General features: G+C 45.4%; 1 long non-coding RNA gene across 1 annotated transcript; it reads right to left on the bottom strand.

The window, feature by feature from the left end:
• Positions 1-744: 744 nt before the first annotated feature.
• On the bottom strand, positions 745-6174 carry LOC142309833 (uncharacterized). Its single transcript, XR_012754010.1, has 4 exons — positions 6121-6174; positions 1631-1703; positions 1208-1253; positions 745-822 (listed from the first exon to the last, which is right to left on the bottom strand). It is a non-coding gene; the product is annotated as an uncharacterized LOC142309833 (long non-coding RNA).
• Positions 6175-15457: the final 9283 nt, after the last annotated feature.

Genomic DNA, 15457 nt, shown 5'->3' with positions numbered 1-15457 from the left:
TCCACCTTCATATCAGTCATCTTTTTGTGTAGTAAAAGTGGCTGAAGGGTGTTAAATGCACTCGAGAAATCGAAGAACATTGCTCGCACAGTGGTTCCGTCATTCTCCAAAAATGAATGTACAGTATGTAACAGAGAAAGAATAGCATCGTCCACCCCCAATCTATGCCGGTAAGCAAACTGTAGGGGATCAATAAAAGCCCTCACCCTCGGACTCAAGTGAGCAAGCATTAATCTTTCCAAGGCCTTCATAGCATGAGATGTTAAGGCTACGGGACGATAGTCATTTAGGGTTGCAGGAGAAGTAGTCTTGGGTACCGGAACCAGACAGGAAGTTTTCCATAACACTGGTACCCTCTGTGTTTGTAGACTTCCATTAAATAGGTGTGTAAAGACCGTTCACAGCTGGTCTGCACACACTTTAAGGACACGTGAACTGAGTCCATCTGCCCCTGCAGCTTTACCAATGTTAAGTAAATAGTATGTGACCCCAGCACTCAAAATGAAAGCAAGAGAATTTTTTGTGATGCAAGTGGATTTATTGACACACTGCAAAAGTGAACCTAAACCAGAGCAACACCGACATTTCGGCGTAAAGCCTTTCTCAAGGTAGTTGCCTGAAAAGGTGTGAAAAATGACAAAATGAGTGCATATATGTACAAGTGGGACATAAAATATGTACAGGGTAAATACAAAAATATACAAAAATGTACACGTAGAGAAAGAACGTACATCAATGGTTACAGCTGGATGGTGCGGGTCACATAGGACAACCGAAATGCATAAAGGGAGGCAAGGTTCTTTCACAATTGCAGAGTGTGCTCTAATAACATAAGGGAGAGAATAGTTAATAGGCATGATTCAGACAAAGAAGTACCATGGGGAAAAAGGACAAATGGATTGTCAGGCGAAGGTACAAGCCAAAGTCAGTATCCTAGGATGTAGAAGGCAGAAAAAGCGTAGCAAAAGGAGAGTATGATAGTAATCGAAATGAGACATGTATAGAAGAAGAAAGAAAGAGGGAGAAAGAGAAAGAGGGAGAAAGAGAAAGGGGGAGAAAGAGAAGAGAGGGAGAGAAAGAGAGGAAAGGAGAGAGGGAGGGAAAGAGAGAGAGCGAAGAGAGAGAAAAGGAGAGGGTAAGGGGAGGAAGAGGAAGAGAACAGCAGATGAGCACAGCAACCATAAGGAGCAAGGAGAATGCTACATACCGTATGCAGAGGAGTGACAGTGTCACTGTGGAGGATGGGTGAACGCCTGTAACAGAGAATATCATAACCTGGTGAGGTCGGTAACAGGGTGCAGAAATGGTGCCTGGGAGAGCAAGGGGGAGCGTTACCTGCAGTAACGGCCCGTGGAGAACAGCAGAGGCTGGTTTGTGTGGCAGCAGCGGCGTGTGACACAGACGCTGTCCGGCACCATTATAAGAGGGAGGAGATGGCTGTGGAAGGTGGAGGGGAGCGCGTCACATCCGGTGACGCGCTGTGGAACGCATGTGTGGAACGCATAGTGCGGCCCATGTTAGTGACTCGCGCGGTCACATGATGTATGGGCGGGCATAGTAATTACAGAGAGGGCGTTACAATAGTGCAGGGCTGTGTGTGATGTGGAATACTATAGATGGGTGACATTACCTGCTGTAGGGCGTGGAGGAGAGCGTGCCACTAGGGGGAGGTGCAGGAAAGCAAGGGATCAATTGTGGGAGATCTGAAAAGGAAAATGGAGAAAAAAGGCATTAGTACACACAAGCTAAAGAATATGATAGGAGCATATTGGAATGCAATGGGCCGAAGCCTGTTGGAAAACCCGGTATCATAACATGTTAGGAGAAAAATATACATTATTAGTATAGGAATACAATAAGCACAATGGAATATAGAAGGCCAAAGCATATTCATATAGAGATATATATGGATTGGAATGCAATAGGCATATTAGAGTGCCATGGGTCAGATTCATAACACATTAAAGAAAAAACTCAAAGAAAAAGCCCCATTATTAAGGGTCAAATGGCATAAAGCGACATGATGAGCAAAACAGAAGTACGCAAGGTAAAATTTGAGATGTTGGTTATGTAGGGGCCTCATATTCCCTATTGAGCCCTAAGGGCTCCAAAGTTTGTAACGTGTGGATCCAATAAGCCTCACGTTCTCTGAGTATTCTGATGCGATTACCCCCGCGGCGAGGTTGATCAACATGTTCCAGAACCTGGAATCTGAGTTGTGGTATTGTATGGCCAGCTGTGATGAAGTGTGCAGGAATCGGTAGTGTGGTCTGTTTGCAGCGGATGGTGGATTTGTGTTTGTTAATGCGGTCCCGGATATGTTGGGTGGTCTCACCCACATATCCGAGACCGCAAGGACACTTGATGAGGTAAACAACATAGTTGGACTCACACGTAAAATACCCCGGAATCGGGAACTTCTTTCCGATACGTGGGTGGGTGAAACATTCCCCTTTGGTTATGTGTGAGCACTGTAAACAATGCAAGCAAGGAAATGTGCCCTTACGTTGACTGGAAAAAAAACGTTTGTTTAACTGTGGGTTTGGAGGGACCAATGTCGGCCCTAACTAGTGTGTCCTTCAGGTTCTGGGGACGTTTGTAGCAAATGAGGGGTTGGGAGTCAAACTCTGGAACCGAGGGATAGGCTTGGTGCAGGAGAGGCCAATGTTTGAGGATAATGCCGTTAATAAGGGGAGTGAATGGGTGATATGTACTCACAAGCGGAATCCTTTTGTCATGTCGCACATTAGGAGTAGTATCGGAAGGGGGGGGTTTGACATATGGTGGATAGCCCCTTACAGAAAATTTTCTGTCCATATCACAATGTCGTGAAACCCTGGTGGTAGGATCCGAGACAATCCTGTCCACGCGGCAATGCTGGGAATGGGGTAGAGACTTCTTGATGTGTCTTGGGTGACAACTGGAGTGCAAGAGGAGGCTGTTCCTATCAGTCGGTTTAGTATACAAGTCTGTGGAGAGAGAACGATCAGGGTTGATGATAACTGTGGTGTCTAAAAAATTGATGGAATGTTCACTATGCTGAAGAGTTTTTCTTTGAGTTTTTTCTTTAATGTGTTATGAATCTGACCCATGGCACTCTAATATGCCTATTGCATTCCAATCCATATATATCTCTATATGAATATGCTTTGGCCTTCTATATTCCATTGTGCTTATTGTATTCCTATACTAATAATGTATATTTTTCTCCTAACATATTATGATACCGGTTTTTCCAACAGGCTTCGGCCCATTGCATTCCAATATGCTCCTATCATATTCTTTAGCTTGTGTGTACTAATGCCTTTTTTCTCCATTTTCCTTTTCAGATCTCCCATAATTGATCCCTTGCTTTCCTGCACCTCCCCCTAGTGGCACGCTCTCCTCCACGCCCTACAGCAGGTAATGTCACCCATCTATAGTATTCCACATCACACACAGCCCTGCACTATTGTAACGCCCTCTCTGTAATTACTATGCCCGCCCATACATCATGTGACCGCGTGTGTCACTAACATGGGCCGCACTATGCGTTCCACACATGCGTTCCACAGTGCGTCACCTGATGTGACGCGCTCCCCTCCACCTTCCACAGCCATCTCCTCCCTCTTATAATGGCGCCGGACAGCGTCTGTGTCACACGCCGCTGCTGCCACACAAACCAGCCTCTGCTGTTCTCCACGGGCCGTTACTGCTGGTAACGCTCCCCCTTGCTCTCCCAGGCACCATTTCTGCACCCTGTTACCGACCTCACCAGGTTATGATATTCTCTGTTACAGGCGTTCACCCATCCTCCACAGTGACACTGTCACTCCTCTGCATACGGTATGTAGCATTCTCCTTGCTCCTTATGGTTGCTGTGCTCATCTGCTGTTCTCTTCCTCTTCCTCCCCTTTCCCTCTCTTCGCTCTCTCTCTTTCCCTCCCTCTCTCCTTCCCTCTCTTTCTCTCCCTCTCTTCTCTTTCTCCCCCTTTCTCTTTCTCCCTCTTTCTTTCTTCTTCTATACATGTCTCATTTCTATTACTATCATACTCTCCTTTTGCTACGCTTTTTCTGCCTTCTACATCCTAGGATACTGACTTTGGCTTGTACCTTCGCCTGACAATCCATTTGTCCTTTTTCCCCATGGTACTTCTTTGTCTGCATCATGCCTATTAACTATTATCTCCCTTATGTTATTAGAGCACACTCTGCAATTGTCAAAGAACCTTGCCTCCCTTTATGCATTTCGGTTGTCCTATGTGACCCGCGCCATCCAGCTGTAACCATTGATGTACGTTCTTTCTCTACATGTACATTTTTGTATATTTTTGTATTTACCCTGTACATATTTTATGTCCCACTTGTACATATATGCACTCATTTTGTCATTTTTCACACCTTTTCAGGCAACTACCTTGAGAAATGCTCTACGCCGAAACGTCGGTGTTGCTCTGGTTTAGGTTCACTTTTGCAGTGTGTCAATAAATCCACTTGCATCACAAAAAATTCTCTTGCTTTCATTTTGAGTGCTGGGGTCACATACTATTTATGGCTCTTTTCCCCTTAAGCACCTAAACTAAGTGGTTGAGCCTGAAATTACCATTGCTTTTTACCAATGTTAAGTGACTTAAACTGCCTCCTCACATCATTTTCAGAGACTCTGAAGTTAGTCTGCTGATCCTCCAATATCAATGTTGCAGAATTTGCACCAGAATCACAACCACTGTCAGTTGGCGTTACACATGTATTGCTAAATCTATTGAAATACTCATTCATCTCATTAGCCTTGTACATGCACAGACTTCACGTTAAGCCCATTCAGTAATTTCATTCCTGACCAAACCTCCCTGGAATTATTGTGGGACAGTTTCTTTTCAAGTTTAATTCTGAAGATTTCCTGGGCCTCCTTTATTTTACACTTCAATTAATGCTGTATCATTTTAATTTCCTCTTTGTCACCTAATTTAAATGCTTTTTCCCTGTTGAGCAAATGCTTCAATTCTTTTGTTATCCATGGCTTGTTATTTGCAAAGCACCTAATATTTTTAACAGGCAACATAATATCAATGCAGAAGTTAATGTAGTCAGTCACTCTACCAACCACTTCATTAACATTTGTATACTCGTTCATTGTCCCAAGCAACACATCCCAGTCTGTAAGATGAAAGCAATCCTGTAAAACCTGTTTATTTGTTGGATTCCAGATTCTAATTGTTTTAATTGTAGCAGGCTGTTTACTAACAACAGGTTGGTAGAATGGTGACAATACTTTTTTTTTTTTTTCTACTGTTAACTTTTGTTTTCGCAGCCGCTTCCACCTCCCGCCCAGACATGGCGCCGCACGGCAGCATACATGCACAGGACGGGAGATGGAAGCGACGGTGACGGTACCGGGAGGATTCACGCTTCTGTATATACTGACAGAAGGAATCCTCTTCCTGTACACGTCACTTTACTACCCACCTCCTGCATTTATAGCTGCGTTTTTGGTCTTAGAAACGCACCAAAACGCAGCTATTTGCGTTTCTCATTGCGTCTTTCACACCCGAAAAACGCGCAAAAACGCCGAGAAAAACGCACTGTGTGCACATAGCCTAAGTGCAGCTCTGGATTCCTATTCTACTTCTAATTGGGATTGTGTATTTTGTTTTTGTGATACATAGTGACCTCTTGTGGTGTAACCTTATATTACATTAAGTTATTGGTTTATCATTCCATAGTGGTGGGCTGGGCTCGGATCTGTGAATGCTGGTGTATGGACCCAGTCTTCCACGCTGTCACCACTGTTAACCTCATAAGTCCAATTGGGAATTGCAGACTCAATTATATATTTTGTTTTCCTAATGAGATGGGTTAAGTACAGTTTTTGGATCCCTATATTAATTCTAATTAGGATTGTGTATTTGTAATCTAGGTACAGTACATAGTGACCTTTTGTGATGTAATCCTATACTATATCGGGTTACTGATTTATCACTATACTAGTGGCCATCTGGGCCCAGATATGTTTTAATTGTCTGTTTGTGCACCTCTATCAAATTCTTGTCCATTATATTTAATATTTGTATTGTTAATAATAAATATCAAATTGCAGTAATTGGGCCTTTTGATCGTTTTTTCTCTCTGTTTTGCACTAACCTGTAGATATGCCAGGCACCAGCATATTAAACCTCACTGCAGGGAGGAAATGAACTTTAATCCAGCAGTGTTTTGGTTTCAGTCATGGGAGCAGTGAAGGCGCGTGTTCAGTCACAACCCTGTGAATGGAGTGCAGCAGCTGTATAATATAATTAACAACAAGAGGACAAGCGTAAAGTGCAAAATATACGTAATTTTTATTGAATACACAACAAGAAAATATATAATTAAAATGGTACACTACCAGAAGATCTTAGGGATACAAACACATTAGACCCAGATAAGTTCATAATAGCCCATCCAATTGATCAGAGGTTGAATTGTAAACATCTATGTTAAATGGCGGCTAATGAACTGAGAGGGTCCAAAATGAATAGTGTAAATAAGTCAAGAAGGGGCTGCTTTTAAAGTTGTGATACACAAGTCAAATCAAACCCTGATTCCCCACCATGTATTGGTAGGAAATCATGGTGATCATGCTGGAAGCACCGTGGAGAGGTAGATATTTATACTTAACTAATAAGAATAGCATTAAATAAACATACAACACGAGTGTGCAGGGTAAGGGAATTCTCTTACCTAAAGTGCTGAAGTGCAATATAAGTAGGTACGATGTGACCAGCAAGGGATAAAGCAGTCCCAATAAAAGTAAAGAGGTCTCCCTATAGATGGCCAAAGGTCTCCATCCGACGCGCGTTTCGCGAGGAATCTATAGCTTTATCAAGGTGGGGAACCAAGGTAGTGATCTCAAGACCTGTATCCTCTTATATATCCCCCTCCTAACGTGAAATCAAACAGCTGTGTGGCTGGGAGTGACGTGGAAACAGGAAGTGACCTATGTTAACTTGACAACAAGCGTTTATTAGCAACGTGCATATTAGTAGTTAAAATGTATTAAACATACTCCTCGATGTGTACTGTAGCTAGGAGAGCAAGGAGCCAACGCTAAGCAGTGTGCGCGGCTCCCTGCTCTCTGCACATGTAGCTGCATTACACATCGGGTTAATTAACCCGATGTGTACTGTAGCTAGGAGAGCAAGGAGCCAGCGCTAAGCTAAGCGGTGTGCGCTGGTAACTAATGTAAACATCGGGTAACCATACCCGATGTTTACCTTAGTTACCAGTGTCCGCAGCTTCCAGACGCCGGCTCCGTACAAGCGCAGCGTCGCTTGCACGTCGCTGGGGGCTGGTCACTGGTCGCTGGTGAGATCTGCCTGTTTGACAGCTCACCAGCGACCATGTAGCGATGCAGCAGCGATCCTGACCAGGTCAGATCGCTGGTCGGATCGCTGCTGCATCGCTAAAGTGTGAAGGTACCCTTAGTGGTAGATGCCCAACAATCAGCAAGGGAAAATCTTTCAAAAAGATAGATAACTTTTAAAGATGGGAATAATCCTTTAAGGCCCATGGAGAGGTTAGAGTGAAGAGGAGTGAAGAAGAGTAGAATGAGAAAACATTCAGTGGTACACAACAAGCTCATGCTGCTGTTCATGAGTGAGATAACTTATTCCAGGGGTCTATTCACAGCTACAGTGCCAAGTACTGCCATTTCTCCTCCATGCTGCAGCTCCTACTTCTGAACTTGTCCTAACAGGGAAAGAAGATAAAGAATCCATCTATTTCCGTGTATTGTGTTTGAGAGACTTCATAAAAGTGAGACTCCAGAGATAACTGAACATTTTTCATAATTGAGATCTCTATTTATGCACAAGAAAAAAAATTACCCTTTTTCATCACTGTGCTGAATGCAATTATAATCAATCTTTGATCAGTGTGCCTTTAAAAAAAATACAAAAATGTCAAGCTTCTTCTACCCAATAAACAGTAAGACAAGGGATAGCACTCAGATTGTTTTTTTTATTCACTGATTCATTCAACTGAAAGGGTGAATCCTTATATGTGAATCAGATAGGGTCTCTTTTTTGTACACCATCTGCAAAAAAACATATGGTACATATGCTATCTGTAAAAACCTGGATACAGTAGAACAAGTCTGTAAGGCCGGTTTCACATTTGAGTCGTTTTGACGGAAACGGAATCCAGCACTTTTCTCCTCTGCAGGCTATCTATAAGACCCAATTTAGGCCAGTTTCACATTTAAGTCGTTTAGATGGAAACGGAATCCAGCACGCATGCAGCACAGTTCATTTATTTACAGCGGAAGCACGACACTATGCGGTTGTGTGCTTCATACACAACCGCATGTGTCCACATGGTGTCGCGCTTCCACTGTAAATAAATGAACTGTGCTGCATGTGTGCTGGATTCCATTTCCATCTAAACGACTTAAATGTGAAACCGGCCTAAATTGGGTCTTATAGATAGCCTGCAGAGGAGAAAAGTGGTGAAAATGCAGGATACAAGTCATAATGGCCAGAAACAGGGTCATTCCTGATGTATACGCACATGGTGATATGATAATTTTGCTTTACGGAAACACCATCTAATAAAATACTGAAAGCGGACTTCTGGGGATCGGGCGTCTCGCATGATCGCCATTTATCAACTTTTCATACAGCTATCCCACCAAAGTTGTGGCTCCTCGGTACATCAGCCAATTATCAAGCGTTTGTCACGGCCTGATGTGATCTCGGGTGGACCCGGGATAAGAAGGTCACAGCGTATTGTTGATCACAGATCCGCTTTAGCACCTGCTCATTGTTTACCCTTACTTGGAGCATACTTAATTCTATTTGGTACTGAAGGAGTTAAAGTGCATTTCTATCCTGCAGAGATATAATAAGTAATTGTAATCTCAGCTGCAGCCACTCCCTTCTGCTATATCCGCTCCTCACTCATCCCAATGAAGGAGTTTGTCTCTGCAGAGCTGTGGTGTTATTGTGCCGCCCCCACGTCAGTAGCAGCCGGGCTGCTCGGATCCGGATCTGCAGTGTGGCTCGAGGGATTCTCCGGACCCGGGTGTCACGCGGACACTTCAAATGAAAGGGGACGTATTTGTACGGGATTTTCCGTACGCAGTCTGTGGCGCCACCCACGGTGTGTGGTGAAGTGTGGCACCACTGCTGCTGTTGTGGGGCACCCGGGGGCGATGGGATGGCAGCTGATTGTTAACCCCTCTGTGGGTAGGGATGGTTGCCCCGGGGCAGGGGACGGTGATGGCAGGGGCCGGCATGCCTGGTCAGACGAGGGAGTCTGAGTTTACTCACGATTAAATGAATCAGACTAGTCCAATGGTTAACCAAGGTGCTGGTAGCTGGCTGCCGCGGCCGGGTGTCTTCTGGTCCCTCACCCGGGGTGATGGTCTGTGTCACTTTCCTCTGCACTGTGTTTTTGGTGTGGTGGACCTCCCAGTGTGGAACACGGGAGTCCGCTCCCGGTACTTCTTTTGGGAGCCTTGCCCGCTGACGCTGACCCGTGGGATCTACCGGGCCCTGGCGGATGCCCTATCCCTCTCGGTGGGTGGTTGTCTGCTTTTGGGACTTTGGTTGGGACAGGACCTATAATCCTGCCTTCAATTCCTTAATTAGCTAGGCCGTTGTTTCCGGTCCTGGCTTCAGGGTCCAAGTACCCCCTCTGTGCACGGTTTCGGGGTCGGGTCTCTGGTGTCGGTACCGGGGGGCTCCAAGCCTGCCCCAGTCCACCTCAGATCTCCGGCTGCCGTCTTTCCGTCTCCTGACAGACACGGACCACCGTCTGCCACATAGCCAATACGCCGGGGCTCCAACTCCAACGCCTCTGCTCTCTGTACTTGAGCTTCAGAATTTCTCCTTCTGCTCCTCTCCAACTCCTACTTCTCTCAACTCAACTTTTCCAAACTCTTTCTCTTTCCCGCCCCAGGTTCTCTAGACCCCTAGGTGGGCATTCTCCATCCGCCTGGTCCCGCCCACTGGTGTGACTTTCCTACCGAGGGGGGGTGACTAGGATTTGGTTGACAAGGTTTAACCCTGTGAGGGATGGTGTTGTGTGGGGCCTACACTGTGTGACCACCTGGCGGCGCCAGGGCGTCACATTATTACAGTTGCAGCTGCAAAGTTGCAGCTTCCTGCTGGAAGAAACCTTGGAGCACTCATTGTTGTGTCTTTCCCTACCTGTTGTCTTACCAACCTTGTGTTGTCTTTTTGCAGTGGCAAGACTAGAATTTCACTGGCCATCACTACTCAGGGCATGTTAAGGGCAAGCCAGGGCGTAGACACATGATTGGTGTACGGGTGGGGGACCCATATAAGGACATTAGGGAGTGCAGTGATCAGTCTCAGGTGAGTGAGGAGGTGACCCCACTCCCCAGCACCTGAGGGAAAGGTAAATAACCAGTAGCGGTGAAAGTGATTGTGGGTGTCAGTAACCCAGTTGGAATCCGGAAAACTGCCTGAGGTCCCAGCTCTTGAACTCCACCTCCTAGGGAATCAACTCATGTTGCATTTTATATTATCCTGTGTCCTGCGGAGAAGCATGTCCTATTCTGAGGAATGACAAAATAGAGGAGAAAAAGAATGGAGCAAAAAGCACTCAACTCACAGAGCATTGATAAAAATTACAAGATTTTTATTGATTTTTAACATAAAAACTTAAAATCAGAAACCACCATCACAACTGTATTGTATACAAAAGGTTAAATCCCACAATGTCAAAACGTACAAGTGCAATATTTGTACAGCTTTTCAATCAGAAAAATGCCTCAATCCATATAACTTAATTCTACAGACAAATATGTCCTTGTGCACTATGCAGATCTAGCCAGAATACAAAAATAATAATAGCAGCAATCCAATATATAATAAATCTATGAGAGTAATTAGTTCAAATAAGGTTATATACAGTTAGGTCCAGAAATATTTGGACAGTGACACAAGTTTTGTTATTTTAGCTGTTTACAAAAACATGTTCAGAAATACAATTATATATATAATATGGGCTGAAAGTGCACACTCCCAGCTGCAATATGAGAGTTTTCACATCCAAATCGGAGAAAGGGTTTAGGAATCATAGCTCTGTAATGCATAGCCTCCTCTTTTTCAAGGGACCAAAAGTAATTGGACAAGGGACTCTAAGGGCTGCAATTAATTCTGAAGGCGTCTCCCTCGTTAACCTGTAATCAATGAAGTAGTTAAAAGGTCTGGGGTTGATTACAGGTGTGTGGTTTTGCATTTGGAAGCTGTTGCTGTGACCAGACAACATGCGGTCTAAGGAACTCTCAATTGAGGTGAAGCAGAACATCCTGAGGCTGAAAAAAAAGAAAAAATCCATCAGAGAGATAGCAGACATGCTTGGAGTAGCAAAATCAACAGTCGGGTACATTCTGAGAAAAAAGGAATTGACTGGTGAGCTTGGGAAATCAAAAAGGCCTGGGCGTCCACGGATGACAACAGTGGTGGATGATCGCCGCATACTTTCTTTGGTGAAGAAGAACCCATTCACAACATCAACTGAAATCCAGAACACTCTCAGTGAAGTAGGTGTATCTGTCTCTAAGTCAACAGTAAAGAGAAGACTCCATGAAAGTAAATACAAAGGGTTCACATCTAGATGCAAACCATTCATCAATTCCAAAAATAGACAGGCCAGAGTTAAATTTGCTGAAAAACACCTCATGAAGCCAGCTCAGTTCTGGAAAAGTATTCTATGGACAGATGAGACAAAGATCAACCTGTACCAGAATGATGGGAAGAAAAAAGTTTGGAGAAGAAAGGGAACGGCACATGATCCAAGGCACACCACATCCTCTGTAAAACATGGTGGAGGCAACGTGATGGCATGGGCATGCATGGCTTTCAATGGCACTGGGTAACTTGTGTTTATTGATGACATAACAGCAGACAAGAGTAGCCGGATGAATTCTGAAGTGTACCGGGATATACTTTCAGCCCAGATTCAGCCAAATGCCGCAAAGTTGATCGGACGGCGCTTCATAGTACAGATGGACAATGACCCCAAGCATACAGCCAAAGCTACCCAGGAGTTCATGAGTGCAAAAAAGTGGAACATTCTGCAATGGCCAAGTCAATCACCAGATCTTAACCCAATTGAGCATGCATTTCACTTGCTCAAATCCAGACTTAAGATGGAAAGACCCACAAACAAGCAAGACCTGAAGGCTGCGGCTGTAAAGGCCTGGCAAAGCATTAAGAAGGAGGAAACCCAGCGTTTGGTGATGTCCATGGGTTCCAGACTTAAGGCAGTGATTGCCTCCAAAGGATTCGCAACAAAATATTGAAAATAAAATTTTTTTTTGGGTTTGGTTTATTTGTCCAATTACTTTTGACCTCCTAAAATGTGGAGTGTTTGTAAAGAAATGTGTACAATTCCTACAATTTCTATCAGATATTTTTGTTCAAACCTTCAAATTAAACGTTACAATCTGCACTTGAATTCTGTTGTAGAGGTTTCATTTCAAATCCAATGTGGTGGCATGCAGAGCCCAACTCGCGAAAATTGTGTCACTGTCCAAATATTTCTGGACCTAACTGTATGATGCATCAATAAATATAACAACCCTATCCAGAGATATACCTGAGATTAGATAACCCATAGGAAGCTGCCATGGTTTCTGGGAGAGGGAGGTTTTCGGGGACGGCGTGCCGGCGAGCTCCCATGCGCAGTGCTGGCTCCGCTATATAGTCGACATTTTGGTCGCCTGGGGGACAACCGGCCCTGAGTTCGAGGATTTTGTGCGTCGACTCAACTCCAACGATCTTAACATCGTTTTGACTCATCGTATTGGTCCACGGGCCATCGATTTTCTGGACATCCAGATCTCAATTAAGCACAGTGGCATGGTATCCACCAACACCTTTTGCAAGTCCACTGCAGTGAATTCTCTTCTCCATGCCACCTCAGGACATCCACAGTCAACCGTTAACGCGATTCCGACAGGCCAGTTTCTGCGATTACGCAGACTGTGCTCCTCGGATCGTGCTTTTGAGGAGGAATCTAGGGACATGAGAGAGATTCACCAGCAGAGGATATAGTGGCAGATCTATTAAACGTGGATACCAGCGAGCTAAATTCTCCCCACATAACCAACTGTTGGTTGAGAAAAATACCACAGAAGTAGCATCCAGACCGGTGGCTAGGTTTATTTCCACATATTGCCGCCAATGGAATCAAATAAGGGGTGTGCTTAATAAACATTGGGGGATCCTTCAGACTGAATCCTCTCTTGAGGGATACCTCCCGGCACGTCCCCTGATGACGACAAAGAGGGGTAGGAGTCTTAGAGATATTCTTGTACACAGCCACTATGTGGCAAAAGGACCCCCCCCCTTTGGCTGTGGCCCACAGCGTGTCGGCTGTTACCCTTGTGGCAGCTGTCGAGAGTGTCAAAACATTGTTCGGGCTACCCACTTCTCTTCAGCAGATGGGAAGAGGGAATTCCGCATCCAAGAGTATATCTCCTGCAGCACATCCGGCGTAATTTATTACGCCGTGTGTGGCTGCGGCAAGATATACATTGGATTGAATTCCCGTGAGCTCCGGGTACGCACCAGAGAACATGTGCGGGACATCCTCGCAGCTAAGGAAGCCATTAACCCAGATTCCTTGAAAACTATACCCCGGCACTTCAGAGAGACTCACAATTGTGACCCAAAATCTCTGAAGATTCGTGGTATCGACAAGGTACATATGGGCATACGTGGTGAAGACATTAAAAAACGACTAGCGTAGGTTGAGTGTCACTGGATTTTTACTTTGGGGACTATGTCTCCCCGTGGTCTTAATGAGCGCCTCACCTTTGCGACCTATCTGTGACATGGCCTTCCTCTATTCCCCCTTTCTTTAGGGGAACATTGCAGATATGGCCTCCTTCTCTCTCTTTCCCATTTTTCCCTGTTGGGTTATTTGTATGCCTCATCCCTAGGAGTGGACACGAGGTGGCGGCACCCCTGAGGCCATGCATGTGTTATACGTGGATGCCCGCACTGGTGTCCTATATATATTCTTATGTAGCTTTGTTGGACTGCTTATACGGTCTGCTGTTTTGGACAGTCCTTTTAGTTCTCTATTTTAACAGTGTGTTTTTGTCCTTTTTAGTGTCTGGTACCCACTCTTCCTTCCATTCTTTCTCTCTTCCCCCCTCCCCCGCTTTTCTTTTATTCCCCCCCTCCCTTTTACTATTTCTTTGTCCTAATTTACCCCAAAGTTTGTGGAATAATATGAATGGATGAAGTACGCCTGCCAACACGATGACATCTGAATATTGATATGCCTGAACCCACCAAGCACTACAGATAATGAAGATGCACAACAATCTTGTGATATCGCAACTTTAACCTACATCCTATGTCTGGACACTACTGGATTACTCCTTTATATTTATATCCGAGTGTTCTGTCAACTATTGCTGTATTTGTTATTGATGTTTTGATTACCACCCCTCTTATGCACTTATCTTTTTAACCCCATAGCGACGGCCTAACGTCTCAAGACGTCGGAAAAACAGGGTACTTATTCTGTTCCGACGTCTTGAGACGTCAGGCCGGAAAAAGCTTGTAGCGCCCCCCAGTGACGAAAAATCTCGGGGGTTTAAGCTACCGGAGGTAGCTGAGACCCCCAAGATTATGAATCGGGGTGTTTTTTTTGGACCCCGGTAATGTGATCGCCGGTATACACTGTATACCGACGTACACATTAAAAAAAAAAATGGCAAATAATAACGATTTCTTTCTTATCTGACATGATCAAACATGTCAGATAAGAAAGAAATATAAGCCCCTAGTGCCCCCAAAGCCCCCGGTACCGGAGAAATCAACCCCCACCACCCCCACCCGCACCGGACATCCAAAATGGCGCCGACGCGCGCCGAAAACTGCCACCGCCGCCGGCTCTGCATTCATTTCCCTCCGATCTGAAGTGATCAAACATTTCAGATCGGAGGGAAATGTCCTCCCCCTGATCCCTCCACCGGTCCACCGGAGCTGTGTGGTCCACCGGAGCCCCCTCCGGTTCTCCAGAGCCCCCCTCCGAAGCATGCAAGATGGCGCCGATGCGCGCTGAAAACTGCTGCTGCCGCCGCCACTGCATTCATTTCCCTCTGATCTGAAATGATGAAACATTTCAGATCGGAGGGAAATGTCCTCCCCCTGACCCCCTCCACCGGTCCACCGGAGCTGTCTGGTATCCCGGAGCCCCCTCCGGTTCTCCAGAGCCCCCCTCCGGAGCATGCAAGATGGCGCCGATGCGCGCTGAAAACTGCTGCTGCCGCCGCCGGTGCATTCATTTCCCTCTGATCTGAAATGATGAAACATTTCAGATCGGAGGGAAATGTCCTCCCCCTGACCCCCTCCACCAGTCCACCGGAGCTGTCTGGTATCCCGGAGCACCCTCCGGTTCTCCAGAGCCCTCCCTCCGGTCCACCGGGGTCCTATCCGCTTTTCCCGGT

The sequence above is a fragment of the Anomaloglossus baeobatrachus genome, chromosome 5 (assembly GCF_048569485.1).
Source record: "Anomaloglossus baeobatrachus isolate aAnoBae1 chromosome 5, aAnoBae1.hap1, whole genome shotgun sequence".
Classification (NCBI taxonomy): domain Eukaryota; kingdom Metazoa; phylum Chordata; class Amphibia; order Anura; family Aromobatidae; genus Anomaloglossus; species Anomaloglossus baeobatrachus.
This window is presented reverse-complemented; position numbering and strand designations above follow the sequence as displayed.